This window comes from Aptenodytes forsteri, unplaced genomic scaffold (genome assembly GCF_000699145.1).
Source record: "Aptenodytes forsteri isolate BGI_AS27 unplaced genomic scaffold, ASM69914v1 Scaffold84, whole genome shotgun sequence".
Classification (NCBI taxonomy): domain Eukaryota; kingdom Metazoa; phylum Chordata; class Aves; order Sphenisciformes; family Spheniscidae; genus Aptenodytes; species Aptenodytes forsteri.
In genome coordinates, this window is record NW_008795492.1 from 566,554 (window position 1) to 581,413 (window position 14,860).

Consider the following 14,860-nt stretch of genomic DNA (forward strand, 5'->3'; position numbering starts at 1 on the left):
GCCGCCGAGCCGAGCCTGCCCGTCGCGAACTCGGGTGCCCCGAGTACTGTGCTGGCTCCCTTCGGGGCTTTTTTTCCCCTTGTTTTTTCATTGCGGTGTGTGCCATCTGCAGGATCCCAGCGCGGTTCTTGACAAGCCGCCTCTCCGCGTGCAGCACCGCGTCCCCTCCGGGGCTGAGGAGATCGGCCGCTTTGTCCCAGTGCTCTTCGTGCCCAGCCTTTACACGCGTAACGCTAGAAGGTGCATATGCATAGTGTTTTCAGGAAAAAGACAGATAAAACGTAGAGCAGTCTATTTCCGAGACAGTTCTCGCGGTCTGAACGTGCCACCTTTGCGCAGCCACTTTTCTTCTTCCATCAGGTTTCGCTCCCTCTCCCGAGCATGTTTACCCTTCTGTGAAAGCTGCGGTCTGCGTTAGTCGCTCTCGCTCTTTGGGGCTATGGTGGTACTAATAAGCCACTCGTAACAACTTAAACTGTAACTTGCATAATCAGTGTTTCAAGCAAATATTCGTTGAAAGAATATGCCTTCCCTATTAATGCTGTGGTTGCGGGAAAGAATCGTTATCTTTTAAGTAGTTAACGCTGCTGATATCCTGTCCTTCAAAATGTTACATTGATAACCGAACGGTCTGATGCCAAGTATCGGAATACAGCAGTGATCCACAGCTGGTAACTTTTTTTAAAATGGTAACGTTTGCCGCATAATTTAAAGGGTAATAGGTTAAGTGCTCTGAAAAAAAGGGTATAGCAGTACAAACAAAAAGCACAGAACTGCCTTACCTTTCTGAACACTATAGACAGGCCTCGCTGGCAGTCGCAGTTGTGCTGCATGGTCTGTCTTTTTTTGGGAGAACAGTTGATCAAAAGACGTCTCTTCTAAACGCGTTCTTATTATCTGTTTAAGAGCCTCTTTGTGAAACAGTTAATGTGTAACTACGGTATTAGTGTTTTATTTGGGCCAGCAATGGGGAGAGAGAATGTCCTGAGTACTGGTGTTTCTCGAGCACGTCTGAACACTGCTGCATGTTTCCCTGGTAAAAGATAATCCTCAGAAAAGGAAACGTGGTCCCTTGGTTAAGATTGCATGTGAAAGTAAAGAGATCTCACTTCGTGTTCTTGTCAGTTCTGTAGTTTGTCTTTAAAATCTTCCCCACACAGGTGTGCGTTAGTGGTCTGTGGAAAACCTTCACAGCCCTTTACGTGAAAGGCAGCATGCAGTCTAAAGCGAAGATTTTTCTGCACATCAGCAGAAAAAGGAGAGCTTGTGATCTGTGTTGCATTAGTTCAGCTTTGCAAAGTACAACTGGCTTTACAAACTTACTGCAAATATCAACTCTTGTAATGACTTCTGAAATTCTGATTATTTCATAATAGCAAGTTATATGCAGGCACGAATGATTATAATCCTTAAAAAATTTCACAAAAGTATTAGTGGGGGAACTTTGAGCAGCCAAGTAGTATCAAAGCTCTATGTGATGCTTTTGAAATTGCTTTCATCTTAAGACTGATAGCCTGCCAATATGATCTGTAATCAGTTCCTGGATCTTTAAGGCTGTGTTAGGTGCCTTCTCTGCACAGTTTCTTGCTTTATTTTGGAGTTGAACATTGTCGCGTTCGTAGCAAATTCTGATTTGCGTCAGTAGTTATAATTTGTTGATCTTGGAAATCCATTCATAATTACATCTTGCTTCCATTTAGCATGAATTGTATTTAAAAAAGGTGATCAGATGAACTGAAGGGGTGGCTTTGAGAGAAAACTGAGAACAGCTGTTTTGGAAGACTGTCACTGAAATTAGTTAACAAAGTATATATTGAGCAAGAGGGGCTGCCAGACAGTTTGACAGACTTCTAAGGCAAAGGGACTTGTTCTGACAAATTTGTGTGTGGACAAGGAAGAGGCTTGGTTCTGCTGCTTTCTTTGGTTCAGCTTAAGGAACAGGAAAATGGTGTATGCTGTGTGTACGTGTATTGGGGCAGGAGAATAGAAAGCAGATGGAAAGGGGGTGGAAGAATGGGGGATAGACATGACTTCTAAACTTGCATTTCCTCATGGCAGAAAAGGATGTAAAGGTGGTTTGGGTATACAGAGATGCACAGCTGCAAGTCGGCAGGAGTGCGAGTCCCCCAGTACTGCTCAGAACTGTCCCACGCTGTAGCACTCGGTTTTCTTTATTGGTGCTGGGGAAGTGTTGGTAAATTTAATTTAGAGCCTTGGAGCACTATAAATTCCATCGTGGTGGGGTTTTGGCAGTTCGTAGGAACTTGCAAAGTGCAGAAACAATGTTATTGTTCCATTAGGCGCATGGGTCTGTAGTAGTGAATGTAACAGGAACACTCTGCTCTGAGTAAGAAGGGACTGTAAAAATAAAGGCATGGGATGTTAGAAAAACAGTCCTTTCTTTCATCCTCATTCCTAAAAATAAGGAAGGAGCTGAAGATTGGTAGCCAGAATTCTTGGAGACTGAAAGAACAATCTGTAAACACTTGAGGGCTTTGGTAGTCACAAGAAGATAAGAGGGAACCCCCTTAACAGCCTTCATCAGAATTCCCCGACTGGGCTCCTTCTTTCTGGCTGCTTCTCCCTAGGGGTCTGCATCTTATCTCACTGGCTTCCTTTCCTCTATTTGCCTCTGACTAACGGGCTTTGTCTTCTGGTTACTGGAAGTCTAATAATTTCTTTTGTCTCTTCCTCCTTCCTCCTTTTAAAAATACTAGATTAAATGGCTGTAAAGTTTTGCAGATTATCTGTGTTGGTGACATGGATTAATTGTATACTTGACTCTAAGTTATTCAGCAGTAATGACATAGTAACTTGACTCGAAACGGTGGTAATTGCATGGCAAATGTTGCGTTCTGGTAAAGAGCCACCTGCAATTTACCCCCTGTAAACATATGACACAAGTAAACTGTCTGTGCCTGTTTTCTCAGTGTCTTCTATACAGTAAGTTGTCTCAAGTGTGTCTTTTGAAACAGTCAGCTATCTCTCTTTTCTCCCCCCTCCCCCTTACTTTTGACTCTAGTTTGAGTCAGGTAATTACAGATCTGGGTTGAAGCCTTCCCAGGGAGTGATCAGAAAAGCCAAGGCTTGTAGACGTGCTCCCATCGTTCACTGCTACCTTGACTTCACCCTTTCATGAGAAGGTTTTGTGGAACTGCTCAGCTATCGGTAACTGGCTGTCGGTGAGCAAGTCCGAGAGCCCCAGGGGCAATGGTGGTTGGCAAACTGAAGGGGAGCTCTGCTTTCCCTTGCACAAATGCCAGTATTCTTTATGGTGACATAAGGAGATTCTCCTTGTCACATGTGGCTTCGGTGTGACAGTTTGGTGATGTTTGTACATTCTCATCTCAGTGTTAACCAGAACAGAGCAAATAGCGGAAGAAAAAGTGAATCAAAGCTTCTTGCCTAAAAGATAATCTGAGAACTAACCCATTTAGACTCGTTATGTCTCTCTTTTATCTGCGCGTCTTGGGGAGCAGTGCTCCAGTCCAATGACTGCATGTTGAGGGAAGCAGAAAATCTGGATTTTAGGTAAAGGTTATTTAATTGCAATGTTTTGCTACTAGAAGAGTGATGGTTAGGGGACTACTTAGCTGTAAGTATTAAAGAACTCTTTCACAGAAGTAGGAATACTGTAGAGAAACCAAACCAACAAAAGCATAGGTGGTGAGACAGGATTCCAGTAAAGAGAATGAGCTAGTATAATCTTCTGGTGTCTCAGAAAGAATAGTTATAAATGCTGTTCTGTCTGTGACATCTGTTTTGTGAAAGACAAAACTTACTTAGCAAAATGTGAGAATGCTGTTACTGACCTCCTGTCACAGTTTGTTATTCCCAGAAAGTCAGACTGCCAAAGACAGTATGACAGTCATAGTTATTTGTTGTCTCACTTTTCCTATTTGGTGAACATAAGTGTTTTTTTAAGCCAAAAGGATTAAGTGCTCCTGAAAAATAGCAGTCTTATTTTTGCATCCACGTAGTAGCAGAAAGTGACGGGTTTTAGTTCTTACTCTGAAATTTTTTAGTGTAATACAACTTTTCCTTCTGCAACTTTGGAACATCTAATGCAGTCAGTCTTATCCTTTTGTTTTAAAATTGAAAGGGAGGGAGAAAAATCATCTTAACGCCTATGATTATGGGAGGCGTGTGTAGCTTAGTAATAGACTCGCAAACACAAATGTCCTAGAACTTGGTTTTGGTCATATGCTGACTGTTCAATATTTTCATTGCAAATGAATCTGTGCAGTAAGCCTCTAGTACTCTGGATCAGCACATAAATGGGCGGTCTGGAAGTGCCAAAGGTCTGATGTATACCAGCTTCAAGCACAGTTACCTGTGCTTGGAGTTAGTGATTACGTCTCATGAAGCACAGGATAGATACCTACACACCTTACGTCTCTTGTGAGACACAGGACATCAAGTGAAATCAAGGATATGTGAAAACTTACTGGCAAAATGTGTGTTGGTTGAAGCTGCCACCAAATTTCTCAAGGAGAGCTGTGTCTTTGTTATAACTGATGACCTATGCTCAAGTACTCAAAGGAGCTCCTTTGAAGCTGTTGATAGAGTTAAATACTGCAGCGTCCCTTGTACAGTGTGAAGTGTTAGTGTCATTCACAGTAATAGGGAAGTCAGGACTCAAATCAGTAGAGAGAACTAGGGTCTCTGCAGGTGGCTTTGTGTATTTTCTGCTTTAAAAACTGCAGTCAGTTTAAAAATCCAAGCATACGCTCTTAAAGCACTTTCAGATGTCAGTCCTTTCACTTAGAACAATTCTTTGTACATAAATATGATTCCAGTATTTACATGGTCAGCTGGTAATGAAGTTCCTACACAACTGCATGAAATAAGCAATTCTTTTGGCTGTCAGCCTGTAAACTATGTTACACTTACCGAGATGGCGAGCGGGCCTTCTGTAAACTCCTTATGAGCATCTGCTGCCAGAAGTGATCTTATGAGGTGGTCTGGCTCTTGTCTTTAGACTTGTCCCTTCGCTGCCCTGTTAGGTGGCTGTATGGGTCATGGTTCTCACAGCTGCTTTGTGCTGGAGATGGGACGCTGTTAACCAGAGCTGCTGGAAGGACTTCCTTTTTTGGTGTGATTGGTGTGTTTTCTTCATTGTTGAGAGCAGTAAGAAATGTAAAGTTATTCACTTATTACAATTAGTTTAAAGCATATCTTACTATTACAGGAATCACTTGATATCTACTTGAATTATATTCAGCTGAATGTAATGGATGAAGGTGCCTCGGCTGCTTCAAGGTGAAGTCTGCTAGCTGAACTTGGTGCAAAAGAAAATCTGTGCACACTTAGCTCAGTTTAAATGTTTTTTCCATTGCAGAGCGGATTGTAGACCGAGGTGGTTTTTCAAAGTTATTCTGGTTTGGCTACAGGATAGTTGCAGTTTTCCATAGATTAATTTACGGAATTGACTGAGACAGAGTAAGGTAAATATTTATAGCACAGCTACTTTCAGATGCTTACAGCGGGATGCATCTGAGGGTCATGGTTTCTGTTGGTCCCATAATCTGCAGTTTTGCTGTAGAGATGTGAACTGGTTGTGTCTGAGCACAGAGTAGCTCTTCCCCTGGCATGTGCTGCTTTAATTATTCATAATACATACTGAGGTGCTAAAGGTCTATCATGCTGTGCAAAAGTTACAGTGTACCCTGGAAAAATACTGAAGGATTATTCTTTTACAACCCTTTGCACATTAAAGGGAAAAACCCCACAAACCATCATTAGATGATGATTTGCTTTCTTGTAAGTGCTGGACCTTGAGAGTTGTATGGCCTTTGACAAGGATCTCAGGGGAGGGGGAGAAGATTGATGGTTTTTTAAACGGATGGAGATGAATTGCTCAGTGACCGAATCTTTGATTTTTTGAAGGTGTTAGATTCAAACTCATCCAGGGTTTGAGTTACATGCAGTGAAATAAACAAGTTTGTTCATGTCTAAGTATGTACGAGGTAGGGAATTGAATGGAATCTGGTTGGTGTTCTGGTTTCAGCTTACTGAAAACTGACGGCGTGATCTTGAACAGCCATGTCGTTTGGCTGTCTTGATTTCCCCTCTGCCCGTTGTCTTGCTCATAGCCTAAATAGACTTCTCAAAACAAGTACTGCTGCTGTGTGAATTAGTTCATTAATTTATTTACATTACAGAAGCACCTGAAGGCACCCTTCTAAGATTATATGCTATTTAGCTAACTGGACTTGGGTTTGCTCTGTGAAAATACAATAGTCCTAATAAATCATTCCATCCACCTAATAAATTAGGATGAAGCACATAATAGGAAAGGATTTAAAACTTTTTAATGGGGCCAAGTGGAAAAACAATGAGAAGTAATCGGTAAGTAAGGTATTGTGTGGTTAGAGAGTTTAAAAGAAAGGGAGGGATTCGAGGATGATGCATGTGTGTCTGCTGAAAAAGCTGCTTAAGGAATGTGTCTTCCATGAGAAGAAGTAGTAAGGCTGCCTTTACTCTCTCTTTCCCTATCATTTTTCACCTTATTGTTTGTTTTTTCTTAAGCTAGCCTTGTATAATTAGCTGCATACAATGAACTACAGATCCGAAACATCTATTCCATTTTTTTCTTAAGACTACTTGTTGGAGTTTGAACATGAAATGTGGTGTCATGCCCTGTGTCTTAGTAGGGTGCTCTTTCAAGAGAAAGCAGGTTTCTTCTGCCCAGAGTCTTGAACGGAAAAATCTCCTTCGACGTCCCAGCCCTGGACTTGAAGTGACAGCACACCACGTTGAGGTGCGGTTGTTCAAGAGATTTTTGCCTGCTTCCTGGCGACTGTGGGGCTGATTCTAGGAAGAGGTTTGGTGATAGCTCTGGTTCTTGGCACTGAGAGCCGGCCCAGCATTATGGACTGTAGACATTGTGAAGCAGTTTCTGAATCTATTGTTACTTGAATTTTTTTTAGATATTTTTGTACCTGCCCCTCTCTTCCCTTCCAAACTAGTTGAGCCTTTCCAGTATGGTCTTTCTCAAATAAGTCCACATCTCATTTGAGAAAGTATTCAGGCTTCCAACGTATGCGTTGTCTGGCTTGGTTTTCCCATTGACTGCCACTTAGCCTTCTGCCGAGTGGCAGCCAAAACACTGCATGGTCCCTTTTCATGCCTCTGTATAACTAGCTTCTACTCTGATACAGGTGTGTTCTGTAGAGACAAACTTTACCTAGTTTGATCAGATTTCTAAATCCGGTTTGTTTCCAAAGCTCAAAGCAAGGTTAATCGGAAATAGTTTGTTATCCTGATTTGGAAACAGATTGACAAAGTGCCCATCTGTATGCCCCCAAAATCATAACCTGGCTGTAGTTTATTGAAAGGTGCTTGAACTGCAGGAAGCCTGACAAACTAATAATTCATTTTCACTAATTGCAGCAGGACTTTCCTGCTTTTAGACTTCCTCTTAAGAAACTTTGCATAAATGTGTTTCTGCAGCAGAGGTGCAGAACAGATCTGTGTGACTGGTGCTAGCACAGCGCTTGGTTAGAGATGCGGTGAGGTGTCTTCTGGGCTAATGAAAGCCCGTAATGTGCCCATTGTGCTGGAGTCAGAGTGCTTTTGCTGAGAAAGTTTCATTGCAGGTTATGACTTGAAATAAGCAGTTTCCATAACGTGATGGCTTTGCTGACCGAAGCTTCATTTATGCTTTAACACTTACGCACCAAGTGCTTTGGTGCTGTAGTATAAAACTCTTAACCACACAGTAAAATCCTCCACATGCAGAATTGATCCTCTCAATTTCTGCCTCCTGAAGAGGGAAACGATGTCACTAATTCTTCACTGATTCCCCACAGAAAAACAAAGAAAGCTGCCTTGTGTGAGAACGCTATCAGGTCTTACCGCTGGAAAAGCTGCTGAGGACAAGTGTCGAGGGCGATAGCAGCTTTGGTGCTGCAGCATTCTGCAGTGTGATCCTCTGTGTACGAGTCCTCAGGAGAGCCAAAGTCACAGGGGGAGTCAGACACAGGTGCAAAAAGAGGCAGGTGAGCAAAACAAAGGTCTCCATAATCCTGAGGGTGCACGCCATTTACTTATTTATTTTCCCAGTGGACTGCTGAGTGGGATTGCTAATGAATGATGCAGGCTGTTTTCTGAGTTCCTGTAGCATGACATTCCTCCCGCGCCAGCAAGGGGGGATGCTTGGCGATCGTAGCATACAGCTATACCTTGCAACCCTGACCCAAGGACTGAATTAAAACTTGTGCCACGAAAGTGCAGTCACCTTGCGTGATTTAGGATGAAGTCAGCCACAACGCATTCCTGTGCTATGATAGCCTTTAAATACAGACTTGAAGAGCTTGTTTTTTTAACTGCTAACTCATACTAACTTTTTGTTCCACATCCCATAATTGTGTTGTCACAGACGTTTACACTTGCTACTACATTAAAAATTAAAAAAAGGTGAAATGGTCAACTTGGTAGAATAAAAGTAGTAAGAATGAGGGAAGAATTGTAGCTGGTGGTTCTAACCAGATGTTAAAATTTCTGGCTTCTGGCTCCAGATAGTGTGTGTGTACAGGTCAGCCAATGTGGAAACTACTTCAAACAACCTGAAAAAGTTTGGCTTTTGCTGGGTAGGCTGAACTCCATCAGATTCAGCTTCTTTTGAACTTGAAATAAGTGTTTGCTTCCAGTATGTGCTGTAGTCATCTGGAAATGTAGATTTGGTGGATCATAGATTTCTTCTGAAGAAATACAAATCTGTTTGAAAAGCAGTTAGTTTGTCGCATAAAGTTGCCATGACAATGGTTTTTAAAATGTGATGTGTAAGATGTTGCCTCTCCTCTATTTAAGCAGGCTCCTGGGGGAATGAGGCTGCACAGCGCCCTGTGTCCCTCCTGTCTCTTCTTTCCTCCCCCGATGATTTATAAAAGGAATTATTTAGTTGCAGGGGGCCAAAAGAGATTAACATAGAAGTGCCAGATGTTACATTTTCTTAAATTCTTGAAATTCATGGGATGCTATGGTCAAATAGAAAGAAATCTAAGCTAGTACTTCCACCGTGAGAGAGGCAGGAACTCCTCTGTTCCCGTACACGTTTAAGCTGGCTGGTGGCTGTGCACCTGCACAGGGCGGCCCTTTCAGCAGGGAGTGTATGCTAAAAGGGCTGTGAGGCCGTCAGGGAGGGGGCAAAAGTGGTGGTGTTTGTGTGGAAGATGAGGTTTGGAAGTGGAGGATATAAGTCCAGAGTGAAGTAGGCTTTTTGGACTGTCCATCTCAAAAGTAAATTCCTAAAAATGGTTCAGCGGGGATACACACACACACAGAGCAAAAATGTATTACAGGGGGAAGTACCACTCCACAGTTTCTAGGGTTTTTGAAGCATTTTGGATGCCTGTTTCCCTGGGCTTTTAAAAGCTCTTTTAAAAGCTTTGATCTGAACTAGGTTTTATTTGTTGGTCAAATTTGTCCTAATCCATGTATAGGACTCGAGTTTGGGGAAAACTCAACTTACGTGGAGATTGGCATGTGTGATAAGAACTTGTTTCATGGTTGTCCTTCTATATCCATTCCCTACTTTCTACTGAAGAAAGGAGTGAACAAGCTAATGTTCCCACTTGTTTCCTAAGTAGGTCTCATGTAAAAAGTAAGTATGCAGAAAGGCAGCTTTTGATCACCTGTCTGCTCCCTAGATGTACTAAGAGCTGTAAAAACAAGACGTTTTAGTGTTTCTGTTATATGGTAGAGCAGAGAGCTTTGCCAGAGCTTTCTTGTTTTTGTTTTTTTTTTTCTTCTAGATCAGATAGAAACAGAGGTGTTGAGTAGGTGCTGCGGTTGTAACTCTTTGCTATACAAACCAGACATACCTTTGTCTGTCATCTCTTCAGAGCTTCGTGGTTATATAGCAGAGCTGGGAATTTAAGAGAAGTGAAGTTGAGCCAGCTCAACTGAACATGGGAAAACAAACATGGAAAAGAATGTGCTAGAGAATGAAAAAAGAGAATTACTTTCTAGACCCAAATTATGCTTTGCTAGGTAGCAGCTGTCTGGCATTCACAGATTAAACAGCCGCTTAGCTAACATGCATTGACAATGATAGCATGTCCTCTGTTTTGCTTTGAGTGCATGAAATGAGGAATTAACTCTCCCATGCAGAAAGCCATAAAAGTATCCGGAAGCGTGTGTTTGCTCCTAACAAACATTTGAACTTGTCTGTTGGATTCAGTACCTGATCTATGCTTTATATGGCAATGCGGAGTTAATGGTCTTAATGCTACTTTATAAGTAAAAAAGTGAAGTAGTTTTATAAAATTACTCTCTCAACAAATGGATTTTGGCTATGAAGGGTTTTATTAAATGCATAGTTACTTCTGAGCGATTTGGTGCATTTTATAGTTTTCGTAGCCTCCTCTAAATGTAAAGATTTGTGTGGTCTTTTATCTTACAGCGTTCCATGTGGAACCCAGGGAGCCTGAAGGAGACTGTGAAGCTAGTGGAATGATTCCCTGTGTAGCTGAAACTATGTAAGTATTAGATGTTTGCTTACAAGATCACTTGCCCAGCATCAACTGTTAGAGCAGCGATTGCTTCTGGTTCAGCAGTCGCAATGATCCTCTCGTGCCTCCCCAAGGGAAAGCTGTGTTTATCTGTTCAGAGCTGGAAAAAGATGGGGCACCCATGATACTGTTCCTTACTCTCAGCTATTTTACAAGTCATGTATCCCTGTCCGCTAAAAGGTAGATAATGCATAGTGAAATTCTGTAAAATTCTTACAGACTAAGCTCAAGTGTTTGCAAAAAGTTGAGGCTGGGTTGAGGCTTAGTTAAGCTCTAGCGATGTTGTCTTTGCCTTAGCTACTGAACTGCTACTTGGGAAGGGATTTAATGGTTGACTGAGCTGTGTCCCCTTTTGTTATGAGATTTCCTAAGTGTCTTTGAGGTGTTCTTGAATGTACGGAGGGTTTTTTCCTCTTCTCTCTTGATACTTTCTGTGTTTTGAAACATTGTAAATGCCTTCTGATGCAACACTTTATTAAACGGCATAATGCTTGGCTGTGTTTTGTTCTTCTCTGGACGTATCCAATAATTTCTATTACTACTATAACATTGGTCATTAAAGAAAAATACAGGGTTACTTAAATACCTCCTTTGCATCTTCTCTCCTCCTGCCAGCTCTCCCCCACTTCAGTGCTGCCATTGTCAATTGTGCTATGGTGTGCTTGTATGACAGAGAACTATTACTGAGTCATTTGTTGTTTTGCTCCCTTCAAATCTTGGGTTACGTGTGATCTGGTCACTTGAAAATGGAGAAAAACTAATTTCCTTACAGCACTTAAAAAAACCCAAAAAAACCCAAAACCAAACACACAAAAAACAAACACCAAACAAACCTAAAAAATCCCCAAAACAAACCAAAAAGCCCCACCAAGCATTAGCAAGGTCTTTCCAACCTTCTCTAGGTTTTCCATTTAATGTATTGGGCAATACAGTTCTACACATCCTTTGTTCCTAGAGGGCGGCTTTCCTTTAACGGGCTGTATTCACCAGCACTAGTCTTCCTGTGTTTCCAGTTGCTTACTCCCTTCTAGAAAGGAGCAGAGAACATCGTTGTCGATCTCTGTTTTGCAGTTCCTGTTATTTGGAAGATGGCCTCATGGGCATCTTGGTGATTCATATTTGCTGTAGGTTATTGCTCAATACTTGTCTGAGTAATCAAACTTCTTTGGGAGTACTGCATCCTGTAGCGCTGAGTATGTTCCAACATTAGCCCTGAACTTTGATCTTTTTTAGTAGAATGGCAAAACTAGTGGTCAGCGCTGCCTTTTGTGTCTCACTGTTATGTTGTACAAGCCTGTTACAGTAGTTTTGCTCTTGGGAGCTGATCCTTTTGGGAATCGGTGCTTTGCCACCAATCCAGTATAACCTTCGGGTAAGTGAGAACTTTATACTTGTAGTTCCCGATCCAGCTGGGAGAAATATCTCTGGATGTCCTTGTGCTCACTTAACTGTAATCGGCATGACCTAGACGTGGCATTTGCTTTGCTCTACGGTTAAATAAGTAGCTCTGTTCGCTTTCCTGAGAGTGCTTTTTCATACTCCTTGAACACTGAGCTCAGTGCAGCTCCTGATGCTGCAATTGGATCCTCTCTCCAGCCTTCCTTAACAAAAGGGTGAGTTCTCCCACTTGTTTCTATCTCCTTCCGAAGCTCTTGTTCCTTTCATGCCTTGAAACCTGAGTCATGTAGGAAGCGGAGGTGACTAGTAAGTGAAGTGGATCCAGCTCAGTGAAGGCATTTTATAAAAGGGTAACTGATGGAGCGCCAAAAGACTTTCCTCTCACAAAACCAGATACATGCACAAACTGCCAGCGGATGCAGTCTGACTTTCCCCCCCGCCCCCTCCCCCAAGCTGGTTTTGCTATTTTTGGGGTAGAATACTTCAAAGTATCTGGCACATGGCATCAAGTTTCATGTAGTAGAAAAGTGAGGAATTGCAGCAACTGTACTTTAGTAGCTTCCAGTGTTTGTTCATAACGAATAGGATTGGGCTCTGAAAACCTCCTTGGCAGGGAGGAGGAAGGAAGAACTCCGTTACTGCAGGGAAGAGCAGTGCTAGCAGAGCCCAGGCGGTGGCTGTTGAGGAGCAGCAGCCAGCTCCTTGTAAGGCAAGTAGGCTGGAGTACAGAAAACGTGTCTGTTAGAGGGGTACGCTGCAGGCGACGTGGTTAACTTGCACTCCATGGGTTAATGTTACTGTGCTCTCCCGTGGTTTTTGGAAACAGTTGTTGGGACACTTCCTCACATACAGGTGTTTAATAATGCTGGCTGACCTTCCCTCTGTTGTAATGCTGTCTTTTCATGACAGCAAATGACAATAAACCCCATCTGTTTCATCATACTGGTGATGTCACTTTGTAGACTTGAATATTAGATTGTTATAATCATTAATACAAGCCATTGCTTAGGAAGCATGACAGCATGAATCACTTCTGTTAGGAAAATGTATGGACAGAGTATGTAAGTTAGTATTGCAAACTGTCTTGTCTTTTTTTTAAACTTTAAATTGGGACTCCTAAAGTGAATTGGATTCATCTCTGTCCATTATGCTGCGTGTGATTTGACTACTACCAGCTACTTTAGAGGAAAGTACCATTCACTAATAGGCAGCTCTTTAACCTGCCCATAGGGAAAAGCTGTTCAGAATCCCCAACAGCTAATAATTGCTGTTATGTGTTTGCGCAGAAAGTTTTATAAATGAGCTAAACTCTAATACTAGTTTTTACTCAGGATTTTTTTTATTCTGTTCCATTACTTGCATGCTTCTCTCTAAACAAAAACTTAGGCAAAGTAGTGCTAGCTGCCTTTGAGAAACTGATAGAAGAACAAGAATTAGCGTAGATTGAGCATTTGAATTCTGATTAATTTAAAGGGGGGGCGGGAAGGAAGACTGGTATCTGGGAGTTAACCACTAAGCGGTAATTTACACTGCCTAATAATATCCTGTTTGTTTTGGTGTAATGAAAAAATGAGTGGTGTAGACTAGAGGAGGTGATGTTGCTCAGACCCATGGCAGCACAGGAACCAGTGCCAGGCTGTACTCTGCAATTCATAAAGAGCTGTGAAGTACTAAGGACCAGTGAAATTGTCTTTTAGGTTGTTTATGTGGAAATGCATATTTTAATGAATCCTTTAAAATACAAATGAATAAGAAATTATTCTTGAATACATTAAATTGAATTTTACTTGCCTATAAAAATGATGCTACAAAGTTCATCTTTAAAGCAGTTTGATGAAAGGATCTACCAGGTGTTTGTTCCTTCTGCTGCTTAAAAATAGGTTTTTGTTAGTTTTGTTTGTGGGTTATGGGCTTAAGAAAAGGGATTGGGGAGGGGAAGGGAGGCCAGGTAGCTGAAACCAGTATCTTGCCTGTTGTAGCTGTACTGGCAAAAATATTTTTTTTGCTCATGAAACTGCATACGTCCTGTTTCGCCAAAACAGGTATAATGGCTGAGAGAAGATTTACGTTTGTAATCCTAATATCTGGAGAATTCATCTGCACTTGGTGCTGCTGTTCCAAGTTGGTTTACAGCTTAAAACAGGGGTTCGGTCTCAGAAGAGCTTTACCCAAGAAAGAATACAGAAAAACTGACATGACGTCTATTTTATTTCTTCATTTTTAATTTTTATCTCTTTTCTAATTCTGTAGCCTGGAAGCAGTAAACAAAGACAAAGCAAACCCAATTTTTATGTTTGAGGCTTTTGCCTAACTGACAGCGGAGATGAAATGCAAATAAGTGGGTAAAGGAGGAATATGATAAGCAATTGCTTTCTTGGAGTTGATGTTTCTGAGAAATGGACTGTCCATGGCGTGGCTGCATGCTGATAGGATAGTGTCAGAGTGTTAGTTTGGTTTTAATAGGGAAACTTTAAGAAACCTTTTCTGTGGGTAAAATAGCTTTTCCAAATATGCAAGGCTTTAACATTGTGATTTATAAAAACAGAGTATGATGAAATCATTTTGGCATTTTAATTTTGACTTTTTTTAAAAACCGAACTGGAATTACTACTTCTTATCTGCATGCGTGTCTGTCTGAAAAAGTTTCGTTATAAAAGGCCCCCTCCCCCTGTCTTGTTACCTGAAGGGAGGAGCCCACTTGAAACAATGAATAATTCCTAAACACCATCTTGCCTGAACAGTGAGTGTTGCCTCCTTTCTGCAAACATGCTCTGTGTATGTTTTAAGAACAAAAATCTAGATTCCAAACTCTGTTTAAAAAAAACAAACCCACAACCCCCCACGCCAAAAAAAAAAAAAAACCAAAACCCCTTTTGCCCATTTGCTGAAGGTAGAGTCTAAATCTGCTGCTTAAGTCTCTGCCAGGTTGTCCCATCAGTGTCGTC

General features: G+C 41.6%; 1 protein-coding gene across 2 annotated transcripts in view; it reads left to right on the plus strand.

The window, feature by feature from the left end:
• The first annotated feature begins 31 nt into the window (after nucleotides 1-31).
• Nucleotides 32-14,860, plus strand: part of DCUN1D3 (defective in cullin neddylation 1 domain containing 3) — a 21,852-nt gene continuing 7,023 nt past the window's right edge. Inside the window, exons 1-2 of one of the 2 annotated variants that reach the window (XM_019472683.1) lie at nucleotides 32-240; nucleotides 10,409-10,484. The gene's annotated coding sequence lies outside the window, so the exon portion shown is untranslated. Of the gene's footprint in view, nucleotides 241-7,804; nucleotides 8,004-10,408; nucleotides 10,485-14,860 lie in introns of those variants that run through there. The other variant, XM_009281614.2, reaches the window with a different exon arrangement.